Below are 22,174 nucleotides of genomic sequence, written 5' to 3'. Positions count from 1 at the left end.
TTCGAAGAAAAATATTTATTTCACATTTGATTTTCTTCATAGCCAGTTTTGCTCATATTTACCAAAGTTTATCAACTTTCAAACATAATGACTTTCCCATTGTTCTACAACTGTAGTGTATGATTTTGTATTTTCCAGCTCTTAGTCACTACTTTTATCCAATGTAAAAAACAGAATTTCAAATTTTGCAACATAAGACCGAATCACTATTTAGCTATTTTTTTCCAGTCAAATCCAATACCAGGTGTATCAAACTCTCCATTCTTTGAATGATGCTGTGTCTGCATGTATGTATTACAATTATACACTTCAACAGTGTTTACCACACTTGCTTCTGGGACATCAATGATTACACATTGTAACTATGCAATAGACTAGAAACATTATTTAAGTAAAGGCTGATTTGTAATTCAAATATACAGAAAATACTGTACACTACACTTCCTATGCATATCTAACTCACTTCATCATCTGAGGAGGTTCTCCCAGCCATGTGGACGATTGAAAACAGGGCAGCAAAGTTTGTTTGTCACCAGACCGGTTTAGAACATATTACTATTTGACGGTGAATAACCAGACTTTCAAACAAACCTGCTATGCTGAATTCTTGATGCACAACCAAATATTCTGCCATATCCTGTCAGCACGCCCATAAGCGAGCCACTCAAGTGGAAAGTGGTGTGTGGAAGAGGGTGTGGAATGAGATGGGAGTAACAATCCAGGCTATTTGCTCTGAGGCTAGCATATAGTCCGGCACGCTATCGACTGTGCCCAAATGTAGAAATTGGGGTTGGGGCCGATTGTGGCTAAAAACACTTTATCAATTGGAATCATTAACATGTGGAAAGTATTATTATTATTTTTCACAAGCGTAGCGGGATGGGCTATTACTTGAACAATAGACTACTCAATTTTAACTAAAGAATTGCCTTATAGCTGAGCTAGGTGTGAACCCCCACCACCCCCCAAGAGGTCTTAATTGGAGTCTGTTTCTTTGGAGCCTTCGACCTATATAAAATAACTTAACTGGCTGAGGTAGGCTATGAGGCTTAACAGCCTAATAAAGGTATACTTTTTTTATTAGGCCTACTTACAATTGCAACCTGTCAAAATGTAGCATCGTACATAAAACAATAATTTAAAGGGAAAAAGTCTGCACGTTCTAACTAAAACAATGTAACTAATAATTAAATGCTTTACATTTGTAAATCTCAAACTCTAAAAGTAATTGGAAAGGTAGATTCAAATTATTTGTGACATTGTGGTTACAATAAAGAATGTAAACAAGATGTAAACAAGATGCTGTGTTTTTATTTACAGTAGTGATGGAGAACTGGAGCCATTTTGAAAACAGATTTTCAAACACTTGTTTTTCATAAGTGTACTGTAGTACTGTAGCAGGTGTAGCCCATCATGCAAATGTTACCTATTAGCAGGACATTTTTGTAGCCTGTTGTGAAAATCCCTCAACTTGCAATGTATTTGATGCTTAAGTACTCTAAAGTGTTACATTTCTAACTGAAAACAGCAATACAATATTTCTTCATCAACATCTTTATGCTTTCGTTAATAAAATGACAAGAAAAAAAAGTCAAATGCAGATGTTTATTTAAACTAGATTGTCGGTAAAAGCTTGCTGAGATGATCCATGTGTTTGTTGCATTGTTGAATCATCATTTTCTCGAGCCAAAACATCTTGGTGGCCTTGGTTTGTCGGCTTGGCAGAGTTAAGGATGAATGTTTTCACTTGATGCCAAACAAGTTTGTTTCGGTTTAAATCAGGAGACCTACATATAGAGAGAAAAACATATCTTTATATATACTGTAGGCCTAACCGAAGGTGTTGTAGGTCATTTATTTATTTTTATTTAACCTTTATTTTACGACATAAAGGTCTACTTACTCTGCTGGCGTCTTGTCCCAGTTTATGTCCTCACCTGCAATGCAAACCCGGGAGGCAATGTGTTTTGGGTCCTTGTCTGCATTTGGAGAAGAAATAAAGACATTTAGCCTAACAGCCAACATTAGGTACAATAATAGAAATATACATGCAAATAGGCCTAAACGGAACAAAATATTACTATAATCCTACCTTGAAAGAAACGATGTGGTCCCAGAAACACCTCTCTGACATAGGGTCCAACATATCTCTTGATGATTTCTTTCTCAAATAAATCTCGAGCCATGATACCTAAAAAAGGAGGCAAGAGTGAATTATTGTGGAACACATACGTAACAGTCTGTGAGGTGTAGTCTACAATATTTCATGTACCTTTTGCTTTGTAAATAGCCAAACTTACCATCAAAAATTAAATGTGTGCGTGGTCCCTGGCGAGAAATTGCCCCCCACACATGGAGTTTGAGCGGATGCTTGGGACTCGGCTTGCTTGAACATCTTAATTTTTTTTGTAGCAATTTTAAGCAAATTGCTCAAGGGCCACGGTTGATTCGTCTGTGAAGATGATGTCATTGAATGCCTCGTCAGCTTTGATCCATGCCTGGGCCTGCAGGACGCAAAATTCTTTGTTTGTCAGACTAATCATTGGGAATTGAATCAGACTACAGAAGAGTACACAACAAGTGAACACACATGGTTGATGTTCTGAGGATTAAAAAATACGAGTATATATACTTAAAACATATATATACAGTATATAAAACATTTCCTACTGAGCCTTTCCATAAGTCCACGCAAGTCTCTTCAACTGTCTTCTGACTGTGATTAGAGTGATGTCGATGTTGTTCCGTGATGCCAGCAGATTACAGATTACAGATTACAGATTGCCTTTGCTGATCGCTCATCATCTTCATTCATCAGTGAGTCGATGGCCCGAACTCCACCCTTTACACAGTTACCATTCAAAAACGAGCTATTTATCTACGAAAACATTACATTGCGACCAAAGAGAACAGACAAAAATGGACATCATTTTCGTCAAGCCAGTTTCTTTCTATGGTGCCACCCATTCCAGGGTTAGTAGGTCTGTAACAACCAGAGGACTTGAAAATGAGCCAGAGCTAAGAGAATCACCAAAGCTAAAGGTATTTTGGTTTCAGTGATTTGTATAGAAATAAAAAAGGTTCATATAGCCTATCAATGTGTAGGCATACTGTGTAATAAAGTCGATAATTGTCTACTAAAAATGTGAATGTGCTTTTACAGAGCTTACAACAGTGCCGACAACCATCCGTGGAGATCAGTGGACATTTCCATTCCTCTTCTGACAACAGAACTTGACCAACTGCTCACCAGGCACAGCAGGGGCTGCCCGGACTGTTATGCTGTTCTGCTATACCAAGGATGTGTAACCGAAGAGAGATACCACGAGGGGGCACAGAATACAAACTGGGATGGATCCCGTAGGCAAATGTGGCTTACCAGTGAACCTCCGGGTTTTCATCATTAATACTGTGTCTCAGAAGTTTCTGTCCATGACTGTTGCAACCCGAAAAAGCATTAAAGACAGAGTTAATGAGTAGTTGAGGTCACTGAGAAAGACTGACCTTCTCCTTCCTCCCCGTCAGGCAATTGAACTCCGGTCTCCTGCGTGTTCACATTCTGTAGTACAGACATTGCCTGCTCTCCCTTATGTAAGGAATTAGGCACTTTCCCATGTTTACTACAGCATGTACTGTAGGCTATGTTTACTTGTCAGACTGCACAGTAGCCTAATAAACAAATGCAGGCGGCTTATATCTTCAAAATGCTTCAATGCTTTATTAACAGATGTAAAAGCACATACTGTACAGTACTGCATTTCTGCTTAAATTTTTTAAATAATTATAAAATACTCTTTCAAATGGCAATGTTTTTTTAGTTATGGATCCATAATGAATTACTATTAGAATAAATATCACTGAATTACAGAAATATTGGAACAAAGTTGTTGAATGAAGGTAAACAATTTGTTGCTTAGTGGAAAATACTTTTTCAAACACACGGTCACGTTGTACAGTGCAATTATGGCTATTAGCAGGAATATTTTTTGGTCCTTTATAAATATTATTATGGCCTTTATTCAGATTAAAATTGCTCACTGTCATTTTTTTGAAAATGAAATAATCTCAAAAATATCATTATATATACATATATATATATATATATATATATATATATATATATATAGCCTTCCTGCTGTGGACGTCTATTTCAGCAGAGTTTAGGGCTGCTCTGAGACCAGCATTGAGAAATGAAAATGTTCAATTATATTCCATGATATTCTTAAGATATGTGTTGGCTGAATATAAGCAACTGATGTCTGCTAAATAATCAAGTTAGGTTTCTCCAGAAATAAATATTTCTAAATAACAAAAAAGTCTATATACAGTGTGTGCAAATGAGGTAAGATAAGCGAGGTAAAGCAATAAATAGGCCACAGTGGCGAAATAATTACAATTTAGCAATTAAACACTGGAGTGATTGATGTGCAGAATGTGCAAGTAGAGAACTGGGGTGCAAAGGAACAAACAATTTAAATAAAAGTATAGGGATGAGGTAGTTGGAGGGCTATTTACAGATGGGCTATGTACAGGTGCAGTGAACTGTGAGCTGCTCTGACAGCTGGTGCTTAGAATTAGTGATGGAGATATGAGTCTCCAGCTTCAGTGATTTTTGCAAATCGTTCCAGTCATTGGCAGCGGAGAACTGGAAGGAAAGGCAGCCAAAGCAGGAATTGACTTTGGGGGTGACAAGTGAAATATACCTGCTGGAGCGTGTGCTGCGGGTGAGTGCTGCTATGGTGACCAGTGAGCTGGGATAAGGCGGGCTTTACCTAGCAAATACATATAGATGACCTGGAGCAAGTGGGTTTGGCGACGAATATGATGCGAGGGCCAGGGGCTTTGGTGACAAAATGGATGGCACTGTGATAGAATGCATCCAATTTACAGAGTAGAGTGCTTATGTTTATTTAGTTATGGATCCATAATGGTGGTGCGTAGGATATGGGGCTTTGGTGACAAAATGGATGGCACTGTGATAGACTGCATCCAATTTACTGAGTAGAGTGCTTTTGTTTATTTAGTTATGGATCCATAATGAATTACTATTGGAATAAGTATCACTGATTTACAGAAATATTGGAACAATGTTGTCTAATGAAGGCAAACTATTTAGAATCCTCCAATCCTCTTATGCTGTAGCCTACCCCCAACCATCATATTTTCCATACCATCCTAATGGAAAGTAAACCTTGAGGGTTTCGTTTTTCCTTTTTATCGGAATAGAAACAGCATAATATTAATCAGATTAATAAAGCAACATTTCTTCAAATCAATCCCATACACTATGTTGTTACAAAAAAGGTTTCACATTCTCTGGTAATGCCAATATTGAAGACTATCAAATGCTTCTCAGAGATGCCCTCTGGTGGTCAAACGAGCACTAACTTGCATTAACTTCTTGATGCACCCATCCCTTTAGCGATCATTTACGTCAACATCAGCTGGATTGCAGTGCGCCAAATTCAAGTTAAATTACAAAAAATATAACATTTTCATGAAATCACAAGTGCAATATAGAAAAACACAGCTTAGCTTGTTGAGAATCCACCTGGTGTGTCAGATTTCAATAAAGCTTTTCTGCGAAAGCTATCCAAGCGTTTATGTAAGAACATCTCTCTCAGTAGACAAAATATTACAAACAGCTAGACGTCAAGTAGATTGGTCACGAAAGTCAGAAAAGCAATCAATTAAATCGCTTACCTTTGATGATCTTCGGATGTTTGCACTCACGAGACTCCCAGTTACATAATGAATGTTCCTTTTGTTCCATAAAGATTATTTTTGTATCCAAAATACCTCCATTTGTTTGGCGCGTTATGTTCAGAAATCCACAGGCTCCAGCGGTCACGACATCGCAGACGAAAATTCCAAATTGTATCCGTAAAGTGCGTAGAAAGACGTCAAATGTTTTTTATAATCAATCCTCAGGTTGTTTTTACAATATATAATCGATAATATGTCAAACAGAATGTAGCTTCTTCCATAGGCGAAAGAGAGAAAATGGCTGTTGCGCATACAAAACTCTGCTGGCACCCAGCCATCCACTGACGCGATGGGATCTTTCTTGCTCATTTTTGTCTAAAGACTGTACACAGCTTGAGGAAGCCATAGCAAAAGGAATATGGGTGATATCCTTTTAAATGGAGGCAAGGCATCCAATGGAACAGAGAGCTTTCAGGAAAAACAGCACTTCCTTGTTCGAAGACTGTTTCTAGGACAGCTTTTTTCCATCTACGTAACATTGCAAAAATCAGAAACTTTCTGTCCAAAGATGATGCAGAAAAATTAATCCATGCTTTTGTTACTTCTAGGTTAGACTACTGCAATGCTCTACTTTCCGGCTACCCAGATAAAGCACTAAATAAATGTCAGTTAGTGCTAAATACAGCTGCTAGAATCCTGACTAGAACAAAAAAATGTGATCATATTACTCCAGTGCTAGCCTCCCTACACTGGCTTCCTGCCAAGGCAAGGGCTGATTTCAAGGTTTTACTGCTAACCTACAAAGCATTACATGGGCTTGCTCCTACCTATCTCCCTGATTTGGTCCTGCCGTACATACCTACACGACACAGGCCTCCTAATTGTCCCTAGAATTTCTAAGCAAACAGCTGGAGGCAGTGCTTTCTCCTATAGAGCTCCATTTTTATGGAATGGTCTGCCTACCCATGTGAGAGACGCAAACTCGGTCTCAACCTTTAAGTCTTTACTGAAGACTCATATTCAGTGGGTCATATGATTGAGTGTAGTCTGGCCCAGGAGTGTGAAGGTGAACGGAAAGGCTCTGGAGCAACGAACCGCCTTTGCTGTCTCTGCCTGGCCGGTTCCCCTCTTTCCACTGGGATTCTCTGCCTCTAACCCTATTACAGGGGCTGAGTCACTGGCTTACTGGTGCTCTTTCAGGCCGTCCCTAGGAGGGGTGCGTCACCTGAGTGGGTTGAGTCACTGATGTGATCTTCCTGTCTGGGTTGGCGCCCCCCCTTGGGTTGTGCCGTGGCGGAGATCTTTGTGGGCTATACTTAGCCTTGTCTCAGGATGCTAAGTTGGTGGTTGAAGATATCCCTCTAGTGGTGTGGGGGCTGTGCTTTGGAAAAGTGGGTGGGGTTATATCCTTCTTGTTTGGCCCTGCCCGGTGGTATCATCGGAAGGGGCCACAGTGTCTCCTGACCCCTCCTGTCTCAGCCTCCAGTATTTATGCTGCAGTGGTTTATGTGTCGGGGGGCTAGGGTCAGTTTGTTATATCTGGAGTACTTCTCCTGTCTTATCCGGTGTCATGTGTGAATTTAAGTATGCTCTCTCTATTTCTCTCTTTCTTTCTCTCTCTCGGAAGACATGAGCCCTAGGACCATGCCTGGCATGATGAATCCTTGCTGTCCCCAGTCCACTTGGCCGTGCTGCTGCTCAAGTTCCAACTGTTCTGCCTGCGGCTATGGAATCCTGACCTGTTCACCGGACGTGCTACCTGTCCCAGACCTATTATTTTACCATGCTGGTCATTTATGAACATTTGAACATCTTGGCCATGTTCTGTTATAATCTCCACCCGGCACAGCCAGAAGAGGACTGGCCACCCCTCATAGCCTGGTTCCTCTCTAGGTTTCCTCTTAGGTTTTGGCCTTTCTAGGGAGTTTTTCCTAGCTAATGTGCTTCAACACCTGTATTGGTTGCTGTTTGGGGTTTTAGGCTGGGTTTCTGTACAGCACTTTGAGATATCAGCTGATGTACGAAGGGCTATATAAAAACATTTGATTTGATTTCATTTTCCTCAGGCTTTTGCCTGAAATATCAGCTCTGTTATACTCACAGACAATATTTTGACAGTTTTGGAAACTTTAGAGTGTTGTCTATCCTGATCTGACAATTATATGCATATTCTAGTGTCTGGGCCTGAGAAATAGCTCGTTTGAAATGGGTACGTTTTTTAGCCAAAAGTGAAAATACTGCCCCCTACACTCAAGAAGTTAACAGAAAAAATGGCTGACAATTAGATAACATGCCACAGAATGCTGCAGCAGCCCGCAAGGTGTGCTGCAGTATGACACAACTTTAAAGGATGAACCTCTGTATGTCTCATGTGTCACTGACAACTAGAAATTATACAGTTTCTTCCAAATAATGAAACAGAGCGGGATTAATCTGTTGGGCAACAGGTCAGTGATCATCAAAACTGCCACATTCAATTTAACAGACATTAGGTAATTAATGTGTAATTATTTGTACTAATACAGCGCGTGCTAACAATAGTTAAAAGCTAAATATTTACATTTGACAGCAGTTAATAATTCATTTTACCATATGTATACAGAACAAAAATACTGACTCAACATGCAACAACTTCAAAGATTTTGCTGAGTTACAGTTCATATGAGGAAATCAGTCAATTGAAATAAATTCATTATTCCCTAGTCTATGGACTTCAAATGACTGGGCAGGGGCGCAGCCATGGGTAGGCCCACCCACTTGGGAGCCAGGCCCAGACAATATTAATTTTTCCCCACAAAAGGGGGAAGAAATACTTCTCAGCAGCCGGATTATATTGACAAAGGATAAAATGCTCACTAACAGGTATGTAAACACATTAGTGCCCAACATTTGAGAGAAATAAGCTCTGTGCATTTGGAAAATTTCTAGGATCTTTTATTTCACCTCATTAAACAGAGGACCAGCACTTTACATGCAGCGTTTATATTTTTATTCAGTGTTATATTCATGTACTGATCAGAGTAAATAATGAATGATAATATCATTAATATGCATTGGTTTGGTTTATAGGCCTACCTTGGATGTTGGCTCATATTAATTGAGACTTGTTCCAGTCACTTCTATGTTCTTTTTAACTACATGGATTCCTACTTGCCATCGTCCTGATATTCCCCTGATCTTCATGCAATACATAATTCATCGCATGCATAACCAATCTGGGCGTGCATTTCAAAGCATCATATTTGAGTTATAAGTTGTTGCTTCTGTCAGTGTCCTATGCAACCTGTGTGGTTTGAGATACCTTACACAGTGATCATTGGGTAGAGTTGTGTATTGTAAGTCTGGTGGAGATTGGTTTTGCTATTTCCATGTTCTTCTTCGTCTTTCATTAGTAAGGGGCTTAAAGGCACAGGACTAGACAAAAGCTCACAGCTCACAATACAGCCAAACTAAATATCAAGTCAATTTGAATATCTGGATCCTTGGTGATGTATCCCAAACTGTAACACAGCAACGTCAGTTGCGTTTCAACTTTCAACTAACATGGGTTGTTGTTAGTTTGAGGAAGATTTGTGCTTACATTGCTGCATCACGCTATAATATGAAATGCTAAATCACTAAATCTAGACATGTATTTGATCTATTAATAACAAGTTAAAAGTGTAACATTGCAACTGATCTGCAAGAGCAGTCGCATGTTAGTGGTACGTGAGATATCTATTCATTAAGTGAACTTGGCAAACACAATGATAAAGTAGACCCAAAATTGATTAAATGTAATTAGCCATGTTCAATTGATTCATTGTAATTTCATATGTAGCGATAATGATTTTGTTTATCTTTCCCCACCAGTAACACCGACTTAATTGATCTCACCAAAGATAATGGAGTAAAAAGAAAGTACTGAGATGTACTGTATCTGTAAATTATCACAACCTAAGGGGCCCAACAGTACATTATTTTCTGTACAATGAGGTTTTCAGAGAAATGTATATGGTACTATTTTTAAAGGATAACTCTAGTTCCTAGGGAAGACAGATGGGCTACTCTGTGTCATACCCAACAAGCTATCCCTTGGGCTCTCTGTGCTATTTCATGATCTCTCTCGGGTAGGCAATGACAAAGCGAATGAGAAGAGCGTCTCTCCAACTGACCAGAGATAAAAATGCAATGTAAACACAAACTCACTATGCTGTTTTTATTGTCATTCACTGAAAATAAAAATAGCTTGAAGTAGGAAAGGCTTATTTTTAGTTTTAAATATTGTTGCATATATCTGTGTCTGTACAATCATGCATATCTTTTCATAGAATGATTATGTGTGGGTAGGGAATAGTTCACATTATACTATATTGAACCAACAGCATAGCTATGTTTAAAACAATACGTTATTTCACCACACAAGCTACACGTCAATGCAGAAGCATACCCACACACTTGCAATTGAAGGTAGAGATGTAAATGACAAATCATAAATACTAACCTAAGTTTTCCAACGGCACCAACCATCAATTCCCTCTTCAGAGGTTTTTGACCTCCTTTCACACCTTTTTGATTTTTCTCAATTCATATTGATTAGTCCAACCTGCTTTTCTCTGCCTCCAATTCCTTTGCTTTCTGTAAGATCATTGGCTTCTGCAATGTTTTGACTACTTGAAACAATATTTCACTTGATTATGTTCTCCCTGTCTAGCACAAAGGTGAACCTGTCACAATGGCCTATAATACCCTTGTCACTCCAGAACAAAGATCCGTTGGATACAAAGGCCTTTTGTTCCTGGACTGGGCTATGGTGCCATTATGCTAAAGCCAAAAGGGTTTGAGTAATAAGGAAATAGTTATCATGTTTGGCATGAGTCCTGGGACACACTCCATTAGGCAGACAATACAGCAGGCGATCAACTAAAAGGCAATGATAGAAGAACCAGGCAGATGTACAAAGTCCTTGAGTAACTATATTCTGTCATTTCTATTTTCATCTTCAAGGTCATCATATAGACCTGTTCTGAACAACCTTGGCTTGATATTTGTTTTAGACTAATCTGTATTTTGAATAATCACATCAGCTGATCTGTTTGGCCAAAAGACCAATTACTGAAAAAAAGATCAGAATTGGGCTGGAGTCCTTTTCCCAGAAGATGATTATGACATACAATAAAGAGCAAGTTGGTTGTTTATGTGTATATTTCATTAAGGTATGGTACAATCACCCACCAGGCCGTGTGTGTTTTGGAGGTTCATCTTTCCCAATTGTGAACATCTGACTTTCTCTCTGTTTGTGTGGCCTTTTTAGCTTTGATTCTTTGAGCTAACTCGCGACAGAGGCCTATACTCTTCTTGATTACACTAGAGCCCAGTGCTAGAAGGTTAGCTAATAGAATAATTGACCTGGCGGGAAGAGGGAAGAGACTGAGAATGCTCGGTGAGATCAATCTGTCAATTAGACACCATCGCACTAATCAAGAGGATCAGGATTAGGTGCTCGCTATCGCCCACACACTTCACGAGGACTGGGTTTTTGGGAGAGGATTTGAAGACCGGTTTCTACCTCAGCTGATAGGGTTACATTTTTAACTAACTCATAAAATATTGAAGGGAGGTGAATGCCATAGCTCACATAATAACAGATGTTTTTCATGTCTTGTCAAGGCTTCAGTGTCTGTGGACAACTCAGTCCCCTAAGCATCATCGTGATTCTAGAGTGTCTTAGACTTGAGCAATCTGCACGTATTACATTGACTTGCTGCAGTATGCAGCAACCAGGAATCAAATACGGTTTGTTTTCCCCACACCCATCACATAGAAGTTAAATTCCTGCTTTTATATCAATCCAAGAATAATATTGGAGGCAAATCTATTTGATTGTATTCAGGGTGGTACTACATTGCTTGATTGGAAACTTAATTAAGCCATAAATGTCTAATTGGAGGCTTATAATTATGATTTGGCTGAACTGATTGTAGTTTGTTTGGGGAGGCATTTAATTAGGTAACTCATTTGGGGTTAATGAAAATATAGCATTGAATACTGAAGCGAGACACTCAGGTGGAGTGTTTCATGGGATTTATAATATACAGGGATGAAAATCTGTCAACAACTTCAGCTGGAAAGGCTAGAGTTAATACAGTCGTAGCCTAATACACAGGTCTGTTAATAAATTACTGCATTTGCATTTGATTAATATTGAATGAAACATGTATGATGCATGTTTTCTTATGCCAAAGACATGTTTGTCAGGCCTTTTAGCTTTAATTTGGACTCCACTTGTTCACAGTGATTTGGTTTCCGTCTGGGTTTCCATGATTAAAATCCCCTCATATCTACAAATCATTGAACTAAAGAAAAAAGTTATGCCACATCGGGTTAGAAGAAAAAACACTTGCATGACTTATTTTTACAAGACACGTGAACATATCGTTCAGATCTGTGGTTAATCATGTCGTTAAGCTCTGCTAATCCTGCTAACGTGTACATTTGGTGGATATTTTAATGGATTTACAGGCAACAGACTGCTGAACACAGATGAACAGTTTGTTATCTAATATGCTTTGCAAATGAGCTTACCTGAATTTGGAATGGGGAAATATTCTGCTCAAAGTAAACAACATATTGTGGGATTCGGTCCCCAGAGACACACACCAGAGTGACAGCAGAGGGTATTGGAAGGCCGCATCCTCGTGGATTTTTGGCTACCCATTTTACCTTCACATTCGAAAAAAAATGAATGTTGAGTAACACGTTTGGACCAACTTACAACCATATTTCCCTGACAAGTCATTGATCATGGGATCCGGGCTGAATGTAAGTAGCGAGGCACAGTAGGCCCAAACATTTGTTTTCATCCTTGTAACCGTGTCCTCTGGGAAACACGCGCCACCTGTTCTTGCAACTGGAAATGAACAAGATGAGATGTGTTAAGCTATGCACCCTTGGATCTTCACTGTGAGTTCACGTGGCGACGAGGAACATAAACCTCCAAATCAAACGCTGGTCCGTCGTGACGCACTGCTGCACCATGGTGATTGATGAAGGTTCGTAGGAATTCTGAAGGGAGGCTGTACTGAACACTCAAAGGAAGTGAGCCACACGTTATTATTTAAAGGTTTTCAAAAATGGCACTCGTCCCTTTCACCCTTTCATATGTGTAGCCCGAACTCGTTTTGTACATGACACTGTGATCAATGAGAGTTACACAATCATGCTCATGAATTTACAGTGTCTTTGACACACGCTCGGACATTTTCTGCGTCATTTAGCACAATATGCCACAATATGCTCTACATTTCGAGCTTGTTCCTCTAGCATTTTCCAAGGTTTCCTCAACTGAAGTGAATGCCGCTGTGGGCAAGGATGAATATTGTTATTTGACTGTGCTGAAACTCTGAGGAACATATGATCGGGAAGCCTGTCCTGATGGTTGCCCACCATGATCTGTTTCTTTTTCTCTCTACGCATCGATGCATAGCAGAGTCACAGTTCAGCTCTCGGTCCTGATTCAGCAGGGAGGACACTGTAGCCCAGGGCAGAATGAATGACAATGAGCAGAACGAGCAATAGCAATTGGTCTATGTAGTCTTCAAATACTTCACTCCCTTCCCTCTGTACTCATGTCTGCCTTGATTACAGATGTGGAGGAACTATAGGAAGCTTTGGTTGACTGGCTTGGCTGGATCGATAGTATGAGGGTATGGGAAGAATGGATGGGAGGAAGCAAGGAAGGAAGGAAGGAATTGCATCTACTCCAGGTTGAAACCTTATTAGACAACCCTCCTTATTAGACAATCCTGTTTGATCCTAATGGATGCAAGTACAACAACCTTATCTAAAATGCCCCCTTCACACAAAAGGCACGAACACCACAGCTTGGTTATATCACAGTCCGTTATCATTGCAACCATAAAGGGTGAGAAATGAAAGTCTCACACAGCTCTTTAAAGCCCACATAACATATGAGTCAAAGATTTTTCTTTTCTCAGTGTTACAGTGTAAAAGGAACATGCTCTGGTATGGGTTGTGCCTTCATAACAAGCTTCCCCTCCGCAAAGGAGTGAGCTGCCTTCTATAATGAGCCCTAGTTAAAAACAGTGCATTGCAGTCTGTCGGTTTTCATCTTATATCAATGTCTTGGTAAATCTTCCTTCTCTTGCTAGAGCCTTGCGACGCTCACAGAGCGTTCACAAAAAATCTGTGCACTGGGTCCCATTTCAGATGGTTCCTTCAGGTTTGTTTCTGGCAAAAAAAGACTTGAAATGTCTACAATGTCCCATTTGGATTCATGGAAAGGTTTGCCTTGTTTCCGTTGGCAACTGCCCCTATCAAACACAGCATGTGCAAGAAGCATGCACTGCTTCAATCATGTTGTTCACTTTTAAATGAGCTTGCACTTCCCTGTAACCAACGCTCTCTGTTCCTCTCATTAAGTTGGTCTGTTTAAACTACATCACCTGTAAACAAATAAGAATCTGTCCTGACAGAAATGACAATTCCTGTGACTTTGAGGATCAAAAAAAATTGAGGAAATATATGATGAGTCGGTACTGTATCAACTTTGTGAATCCAAATGAATCGGACGCTTTTTTTAACAGATCTTCCAGTTTTTAATACCAAGCAGTCCCCTTCTCTGATCGTTTGTCTGATTGAGGGGTGGGTTGAGAGATATCTGCTTTTGAGGTTGGATCCGCAGGCCGTTATAAAGGGACCCATAGAACAGTCGATTTAATTGGCAAATTTCAAAGATATTTCAGAGGCGTGAATGAATAGTTTGGGTTTTAATGGGAGGGGGGGGGGGGGTATGGGGCGGCAGCGGCAGCGTAGCCTAGTGGTTAGAGCGTTGGACTAGTAACCGGAAGGTTGTGAGTTCAAACCCCCGAGCTGACAAGGTACAAATCTGTCGTTCTGCCCCTGAACAGGCAGTTAACCCACTGTTCCCAGGCCGTCATTGAAAATAAGAATGTGTTCTTAACTGACTTGCCTGGTTAAATAAAGGTAAAATAAAAAAATGGAATAACACTTAAGTGACTAAAGTCACATGAAACATTGCACTTAAAGGTACTAGAATGACCAAACAGTGACAGCTGTATGTCCTGGATTTGATAGATCATTTCATCAAGTTCCATGCATATACAGTTGGAGCTCTTGTTACCCCAAACCACAGAACTCTCAAATGAGACAAGCAGTAATTCTTCACTGTAGGTTTAACAATGAAACGGTAAAAGCTGCAGTAGTTTGCTCAGTCTCTAGCTGATTCTAATGAAAAAGTGAGACAATATTTGACCTTCCCCTCCCCTCAATAGAGTCTGCGTATTTCCTCCGCATGGCATTTCATCACAGTGTACCCCATTATTTCCCGACGTGTCAAATCATCATTTATTGGAAAGATAATTTCTCCAATGGTCTGCTCTGACTTTTTCTTTGAGGGTCGGGATGTTTGCATAATTAAACGTAATTTTGTCTCATGCTTCTCCTCTTTTATCACTCGCTGGTTCTCCTGACACATACAAAACAGGACTCCCGCTGGACCAATTATTTCAGCCTGCTCATTGTATGGATAGCTCCGCCATTAGCGCGGCCTTATGGGGAGTTGAGGCGAGTTGAAGCTCAACATGACGCTCGTTATGGCTGATGGGTCTGCCCCTATATCATGTGTGTATTCACTTGGTTGAGAGTGAAAGTGCTGTTTCTCATGGGGTCCTTTTAACTGAGAAAATTGAACATATTATAAACAATGTACAGTGGGGCAAAAAAGTATTTAGTCAGCCACCAATTGTGCAAGTTCTCCCACTTAAAAGGATGAGAGTGGCCTGTAATTTTCATAATGGGTACACTTCAACTATGACAGACAAAATGAGAAGACAAAAATCCAGAATATCACATTGTAGGATTTTTTGTATGGTGGAAAATAAGTATTTGGTCAATAACAAAAGTTTATCTCAATACTTTGTTATATACCCTTTGTTGGCAATGACAGAGGTCAAACGTTTTCTGTAACTCTTGTGTGGAGCCCCAGAACGAGGGAGATAATCAGTGGTTTTGTATGTCTTCCATTTCCTAATAATTGCTCCCACAGTTGATTTCTTCAAACCAAGCTTCTTAACTTCTTGGATATAGGGGGCGCTCTTTTAATTTATGGAAAAAAAAACGTTCCCATTTTAAACAAGATATTTTGTCACGAAAAGATGCTTGACTATGCATATAATTGACAGCTTTGGAAAGAGAACCCTCTCACGTTTCCAAAACTGCAAAGATATTGTCTGTGAGTGCCACAGAACTAATGCTACAGGCGAAACCAAGATGAAACTTCAAACAGGAAGTGAGCCAGATTTTGGAGGCGCTGTGTTCCAATGTCTCCTTATATGGCTGTGAATGCGCCAGGAACGAGCCTACACTTTCTGCCGTTTCCCCAAGGTGTCTGCAGCATTGTGACGTATTTGTAGGCATATCATTGGAAGATTGACCATAAGAGACTACATTTACCAGGTGTCCGCCTGGTGTCCTCCGTCGAAATTGGTGCATAATCTCCAGCTGCATGTATTTTCCAATGTGATTCAGAGGAGAAACAAAACTGCCACGAATGACTTATCATCGAATAGATATGTGAAAAACACCTTGAGGATTGATTCTAAACAACGTTTGCCATGTTTCTGTCATATTATGGAGTTAATTTGTAAAAAAGTTTGGCTTTTTGATGACTGAATTTTCGGGGTTTTTTCTCAGCCAATCGTGATGGACAAAACAGAGCGATTTCTCCTGCACAAATAATCTTTTTGGAAAAACTGAACATTTGCTATCTAACAACTCCATTGTGTCCTCCTCCCAGAGCGCTAAGAACCTTGGCGTAATCCTGGACAACACCCTGTCGTTCTCAACTAACATCAAGGCGGTGGCCCGTTCCTGTAGGTTCATGCTCTACAACATCCGCAGAGTACGACCCTGCCTCACACAGGAAGCGGCACAGGTCCTAATCCAGGCACTTGTCATCTCCCGTCTGGATTACTGCAACTCGCTGTTGGCTGGGCTCCCTGCCTGTGCCATTAAATCCCTACAACTCATCCAGAACGCCGCAGCCCGTCTAGTGTTCAACCTTCCCAAGTTCTCTCACGTCACCCCGCTCCTCCGCTCTCTCCACTGGCTTCCAGTTGAAGCTCGCATCCGCTACAAGACCATGGTGCTTGCCTACAGAGCTGGGAACGGCACCTCAGTACCTCCAGGCTCTGATCAGGCCCGGCACTGCGTTCATCCACCTCTGGCCTGCTCGCCTCCCTACCACTGAGGAAGTACAGTTCCCGCTCAGCCCAGTCAAAACTGTTCGCTGCTCTGGCTCCCCAATGGTGGAACAAACTCCCTCACGACGCCAGGACAGCGGAGTCAATCACCACCTTCCGAAGACACCTGAAACCCCACCTCTTTAAGGAATACCTAGGATAGGATAAAGTAATCCTTCTCACCCCCCCCTTAAAATATTTAGATGCACTATTGTAAAGTGGTTGTTCCACTGGATGTCATAAGGTGAATGCACCAATTTGTAAGTCGCTCTGGATAAGAGCGTCTGCTAAATGACTTAAATGTAATGTAATGTAAAATGTAACTGAGTCTCCTCATTGAAAACATCCAAAGTTCTTCAAAGGTAAATTATTTTATTTGAATGCCTTTCTTGTTTTTGTGAAAATGTTGCCTGCTGAATGATAGGCTTAATGCTATGCTAGCTATCAATACTCTTACACAAATGCTTGTTTTGCTACGGTTGAAAAGCATATTTTGAAAATCTGAGATGACAGTGTTGTTAACAAAAGGCTAAGCTTGAGAGCCAATATATTTATTTCATTTCATTTGCTATTTTCATGAATAGTTAACGTTGCGTTATGGTAATGAGCTTGAGGCTATAATTACGATCCCGGATACGGGATTGCTCGTCGCAACAGGTTAACTACAGGTTAACTAGTGCAGGTCTACAATTTTGTTTCTGGTGTCCTTTGACAGCTCTTTGGTTGTGGACAGGTGTCTTTTATACTGATAACAATTTCAAACAGGTGCCATTAATACAGGTAACGAGTGGAGGACAGAGGAGACTCTAAAGAAGAAGGTACAGGTCTGTGAGAGCCAGAAATCTTGCTTGTTTGAATTTCTGGATTTGTTTTATTCTCATTTTGTCTGTCATAGTTGAAGTGTACCTATGATGAAAATTACAGGCCGCTCTCATCTTTTAAAGTGGGAGAACTTGCACAATTGGTGGCTGACTAAATACTTTTTTGCCCCACTGTACTGTAGAGAGAGAGTAGTCAATGGATTTTGAAGGTAGCAGTACAGTTGGTAATGACAACTGGAGTAAAGAAATGTCATGAAATCATTGACATCTTATTCTTATGGTACATCATTTTTTCTGATCAAGTTCACATTTCTTGAATTTACTGTCAATCTCCATTGTCATCTTGTAACACCACAGCAATAGAAACCAGTCTTCCGTGATAACTTGTTTTTCTTTCAGCTGCAAAATCTTATGTCTATAAACAATAACGATAAACTATATTTACTGTGTTCTTGCACAATTATATTTTGGACTCAACTCCTGCACACCACTTTTTATTGCACAAGGCCTTTAATCACGGTCTCTGAAAAGGTGCCATTTTGATGGTACACCACAGGCTCAGCTTGTTGCTGTACTCCATGACTAAACTTAGATATCTACCACAGCATCCATAAAACAAGTTCAATTTAGCACCGACAAATGTTCTGAGGGCAAAGCGGTGTAAGTTGACATTTTGACAGAGAACGTTCGCATAACATTCTCAGGGACACAAGTAAGGTGTAAGGATAAGGCTCAGTCCAACGAATAAGAGCACACTGAAGAATGTTCCTCGTGCTGCCATGGAAACCAAAGGGTTGGTTGTAGCAACCGGGAGACAGTACTAGACTGTACTGTACTAGAATGTACGGTACTAGAATGTACAGTACTAGACTGTACGGCACTGGACTGTACTGTGCTATATTGTAGTGCTGTAACAAAAGTAAGAGGTATGACCTAAGATGCTGAAGTTCTTGACGTCTAAACCAGGCTGTAAGATAAGTGGCAAAAATTTGCTTAACAGAGGTTCGGTATAATGAAACAGTGGAATTTCTCCCCTTTCCACTTGAGTTGGCCTGGTGTGTTTAATAGAAAGGTAAATGGCCGAACAGGACAGAGTGTCTTAGAAAGCGATTCCTTCTTTCTCTGTCTCTATGTAACAAACAGGCAATTCCACGATAACAGAGTGATGCTGAGACTTGAAGTGGAAATTTCCTGTATTTACCAAATCATGAGAGCAAACCACACACAAGTCAGAGTTATCATAAAGTCCATCTTTAATTATATGAGCTCCATCACAACCCCGTGACTCTCAGATCAATTCAGTGTCTATAAATGAATTCTCTGAGAGTGCTTACAAAACAGTTCTTAGTATCATTTATAGCCAAGACACACCCACCTCAACTCACATGACGAATACAGATCTTAGGAACATTACAAAGGAAGACTTAACTTGAGAGAGGAGTAACCCATAGCCAGACAGCATTAGCTATAAATTATCGTTCAGTTTGCTCTCCTAAAACGAGGTTCTACTTCTCGTTCTTGGTACAACATAGTACCAAGACATCATGATATATATAGCAATTGTCATTTTAGACACTCCCATTCTGGACAAGCTCACGGAGACACAGTGACTGGCACACAGACATTGTGGAGCCAAGAGATAATTGGTTCCCCCTCAATCATCCCTTCACATGGTTTAAAAGATATGTTTACATATGAAGACAAGCTTGACCTCTCCCCCAGGTAACTGAACCCTGACAGAGAACAGATAACTGCAACCGGCCAACAGTATTATCCAAAAATAGACATTCTAATGACATATCTCACATAAGCATGCAATAAAAATAAAACATATTATCTATGTTACCCAACTATTCTGATTAATCCCCCAACAGACTCCGATTCAGTGCAGATACAAAGCTTGGTAACAGAATGACGGCACAAACAGTATAAACCGTCATTCAGTTACCAAACTCTGCATCTGCAATGCTCTTCAAGTAAATTTATTTAGCAAAATATTCAGTGGAAATTGTTAAAACTAGTCCTTGTGCATAGTTGAATGTTTTGTTTAACTTTGAGGTCATTGCTTTTGGTTGGACACATTTTAAAGTGAAATTTTAAAGAGTCTTGGCATAATTTTTCGTCTGTGGAATTCCCAAAGTCTCCAGACCTAATGTCATCCATCAAATCGAGGGTACGTTTTGGACAGGTTGCCTCATAGCCTACAGGTATTACTCTTCATCTGGTACTCTAAAGTTGAATATGTTTCAGCTTTTGGCATTCGTTTTCCTCATCAAGTGATGACAGGTTTCGGGGTGTTGTATTTCGTTATTGTGGTGCTATACTATACTGCACCAGGCACTTCCAGCCTTTTTAAAGCCGAGAGAAGCTAAGAGAGGCACAAACAAACCTAAAAAATAAATACATCCAAAGGCCAGTAAAAAAAACACACAAAAAACTCTCTCCCCAGCTATCCGCAACCTTCACTCCAGGTGAAAGAATAAATTAGATCTGGGCGAGGACTGGTGCAGCTGAGTGACAAACAGAGAGAAAAACAGACGGCCCATCTAATTGAGTGAAGCCCGGTAAGGCTTGCTGTGTGCTCCAAGCGCTATCGGGAAGTACTGATGCTTCAGAAATGACCACAGCTGGTCATAATGCCCCTGTCAGACATCAATCAGTGGGCGAGCATCAATACGGACATGCCAAACGAGGTGATGGGATGCTTTCAGAGTTAGCCACTTCTGCTCGACTGCTGGTCTGGAGACCATTTCACAGTTTCCTCAGGGTCTACTCTCCCCATGTGTTATGTATTCATGGGTTACTGCAGAGGCTAGGATTTAATTGGTCATTTGCTTAACCTTCAATCTGTACTTTTTAATTTATAATCGTGAAACGACAGCCAAGTCAAATGTAATTTATTTGAACCTTCAATTTTGGGAAAGTAGTCTAAACACATCAGCGAGATGAACTGCTGTCTTTACAAAAACATGTGGCAAAGAATGGCAACGATGTCTTCAAATTCAACCACCACCATTCTTCAAGAGAAACACTTATCTCAATCAACATCAGCCGCTACTTCTGAGGGATCACCTTATGCATTCAAATGTATTCGGAACCAATTATTTCCTCTCCCTGTTGACAGTGATTAATCAAAATCATCTGTATCCCATTCCTCATAGACATTACAACCTGAAGGGAGAACGAAGCAAAACACAGAAACAAATGATTTGTGCATTGACTAAACAAGTTGGCTTCTGCATCTTACTTATCAGTCAACTGATTAACATCTTAACCCCTGCCATATCAATCCACCATCCACCTGCCCCCTGCAAAAACGTTCATTCGATCAACTAGCAAGCTGCCACTGTGAATGAAAACAACCACATAGTGGGGCCAGACACAATTAGACAGAGGGAGGGTGAAGTTGCTGGTGAGGGACATTTACATTATTGAAAGAGACTTTGAGAAGCGCAGCCTGCCCAGAAAACCGAGCTCTTATTGGACCTGGCCCTGGGAGTCACTGCCAAATAATGATCTAATGCGAGGAGCCAAGTTACAAAATGCGATACCTACAAAGTGGCGTGATGTGTCACTCGGCATCTGAAACCATGGCCAAACAGGGAGGATTTGTCGTGCCAGCCCTCCTCTTGTTTCATCATCCTTAATCCTGCACAATGGTCTGAGCATGCAGATGGGACACCTCATAACTGAAGCTGCCTCAGACCCGAAACCTGACACTAACATAGAGAAAAAGTTGCCCTGGAAAAGATTATAGAGCCCCAGGCGCAAAGAAAATGTAAGAAAAGTTTAGATTGAAGACAGATTCGGGAAACAAGGTACACCGGGAAAGTGGTCAACAAAACACAACCATAGAGATGTACTTTTTAAAATATCTGTCCCATTATTCAAGTTTCAAGTTTTATTAGTCATACAGTGTGTACAGGATATACATTGTATACACCGTCCAAAGAAATGCATACTTGCAGGTTACTTGCAGGTTACTTTTTACTTGCATCTTCATTATAGCGTCTGTGAGTGCTTGGGCAGCGCCATTGAGGCCAACTACTCCTATGAGTTGTTAAGAAAAACTGAAAGGGTGCATACTGCCACCTGGAGTGTGTTGTTTGATCAGGTATAAAAACCAAGGTTGGCAATTTACTGCCACCTGCAGTTATGAAATGTTCTCTCAAAACTATAATTCATTGGTTGATCTCTCCTTTAACCTGGGTGAAATTATATGATCCTCCCTTAACCCATAGGAAGTTAACTACTTTAAAATGGTGGAAGCCCACAATGGCATTGTCACTGCCGAAATGGGATATATCCATCTAGACTCCTTTATCATTCTCTATGAAACAAAACACTGCAGGAATTCCTTCAGAGACAGGAAGTGCTTTAAACATA

At 40.4% G+C, this 22,174-nt stretch overlaps 1 long non-coding RNA gene across 1 annotated transcript; it reads right to left on the bottom strand.

Annotated features, from left to right (window-relative positions):
• Positions 1–1,336: 1,336 nt before the first annotated feature.
• Positions 1,337–10,315, bottom strand: LOC124010556. Its single transcript, XR_006834467.1, has 5 exons — positions 10,190–10,315; positions 2,301–2,504; positions 2,093–2,191; positions 1,904–1,979; positions 1,337–1,787 (listed from the first exon to the last, which is right to left on the bottom strand). It is a non-coding gene; the product is annotated as an uncharacterized LOC124010556 (long non-coding RNA).
• Between the last annotated feature and the right edge of the window lie 11,859 nt (positions 10,316–22,174).

The sequence above is a fragment of the Oncorhynchus gorbuscha genome, linkage group LG23 (assembly GCF_021184085.1).
Source record: "Oncorhynchus gorbuscha isolate QuinsamMale2020 ecotype Even-year linkage group LG23, OgorEven_v1.0, whole genome shotgun sequence".
In the NCBI taxonomy this organism is placed as follows: domain Eukaryota; kingdom Metazoa; phylum Chordata; class Actinopteri; order Salmoniformes; family Salmonidae; genus Oncorhynchus; species Oncorhynchus gorbuscha.
The sequence above is the reverse complement of the archived record's forward strand: the minus strand, read 5'-3'. Positions and strand labels throughout refer to the sequence as shown.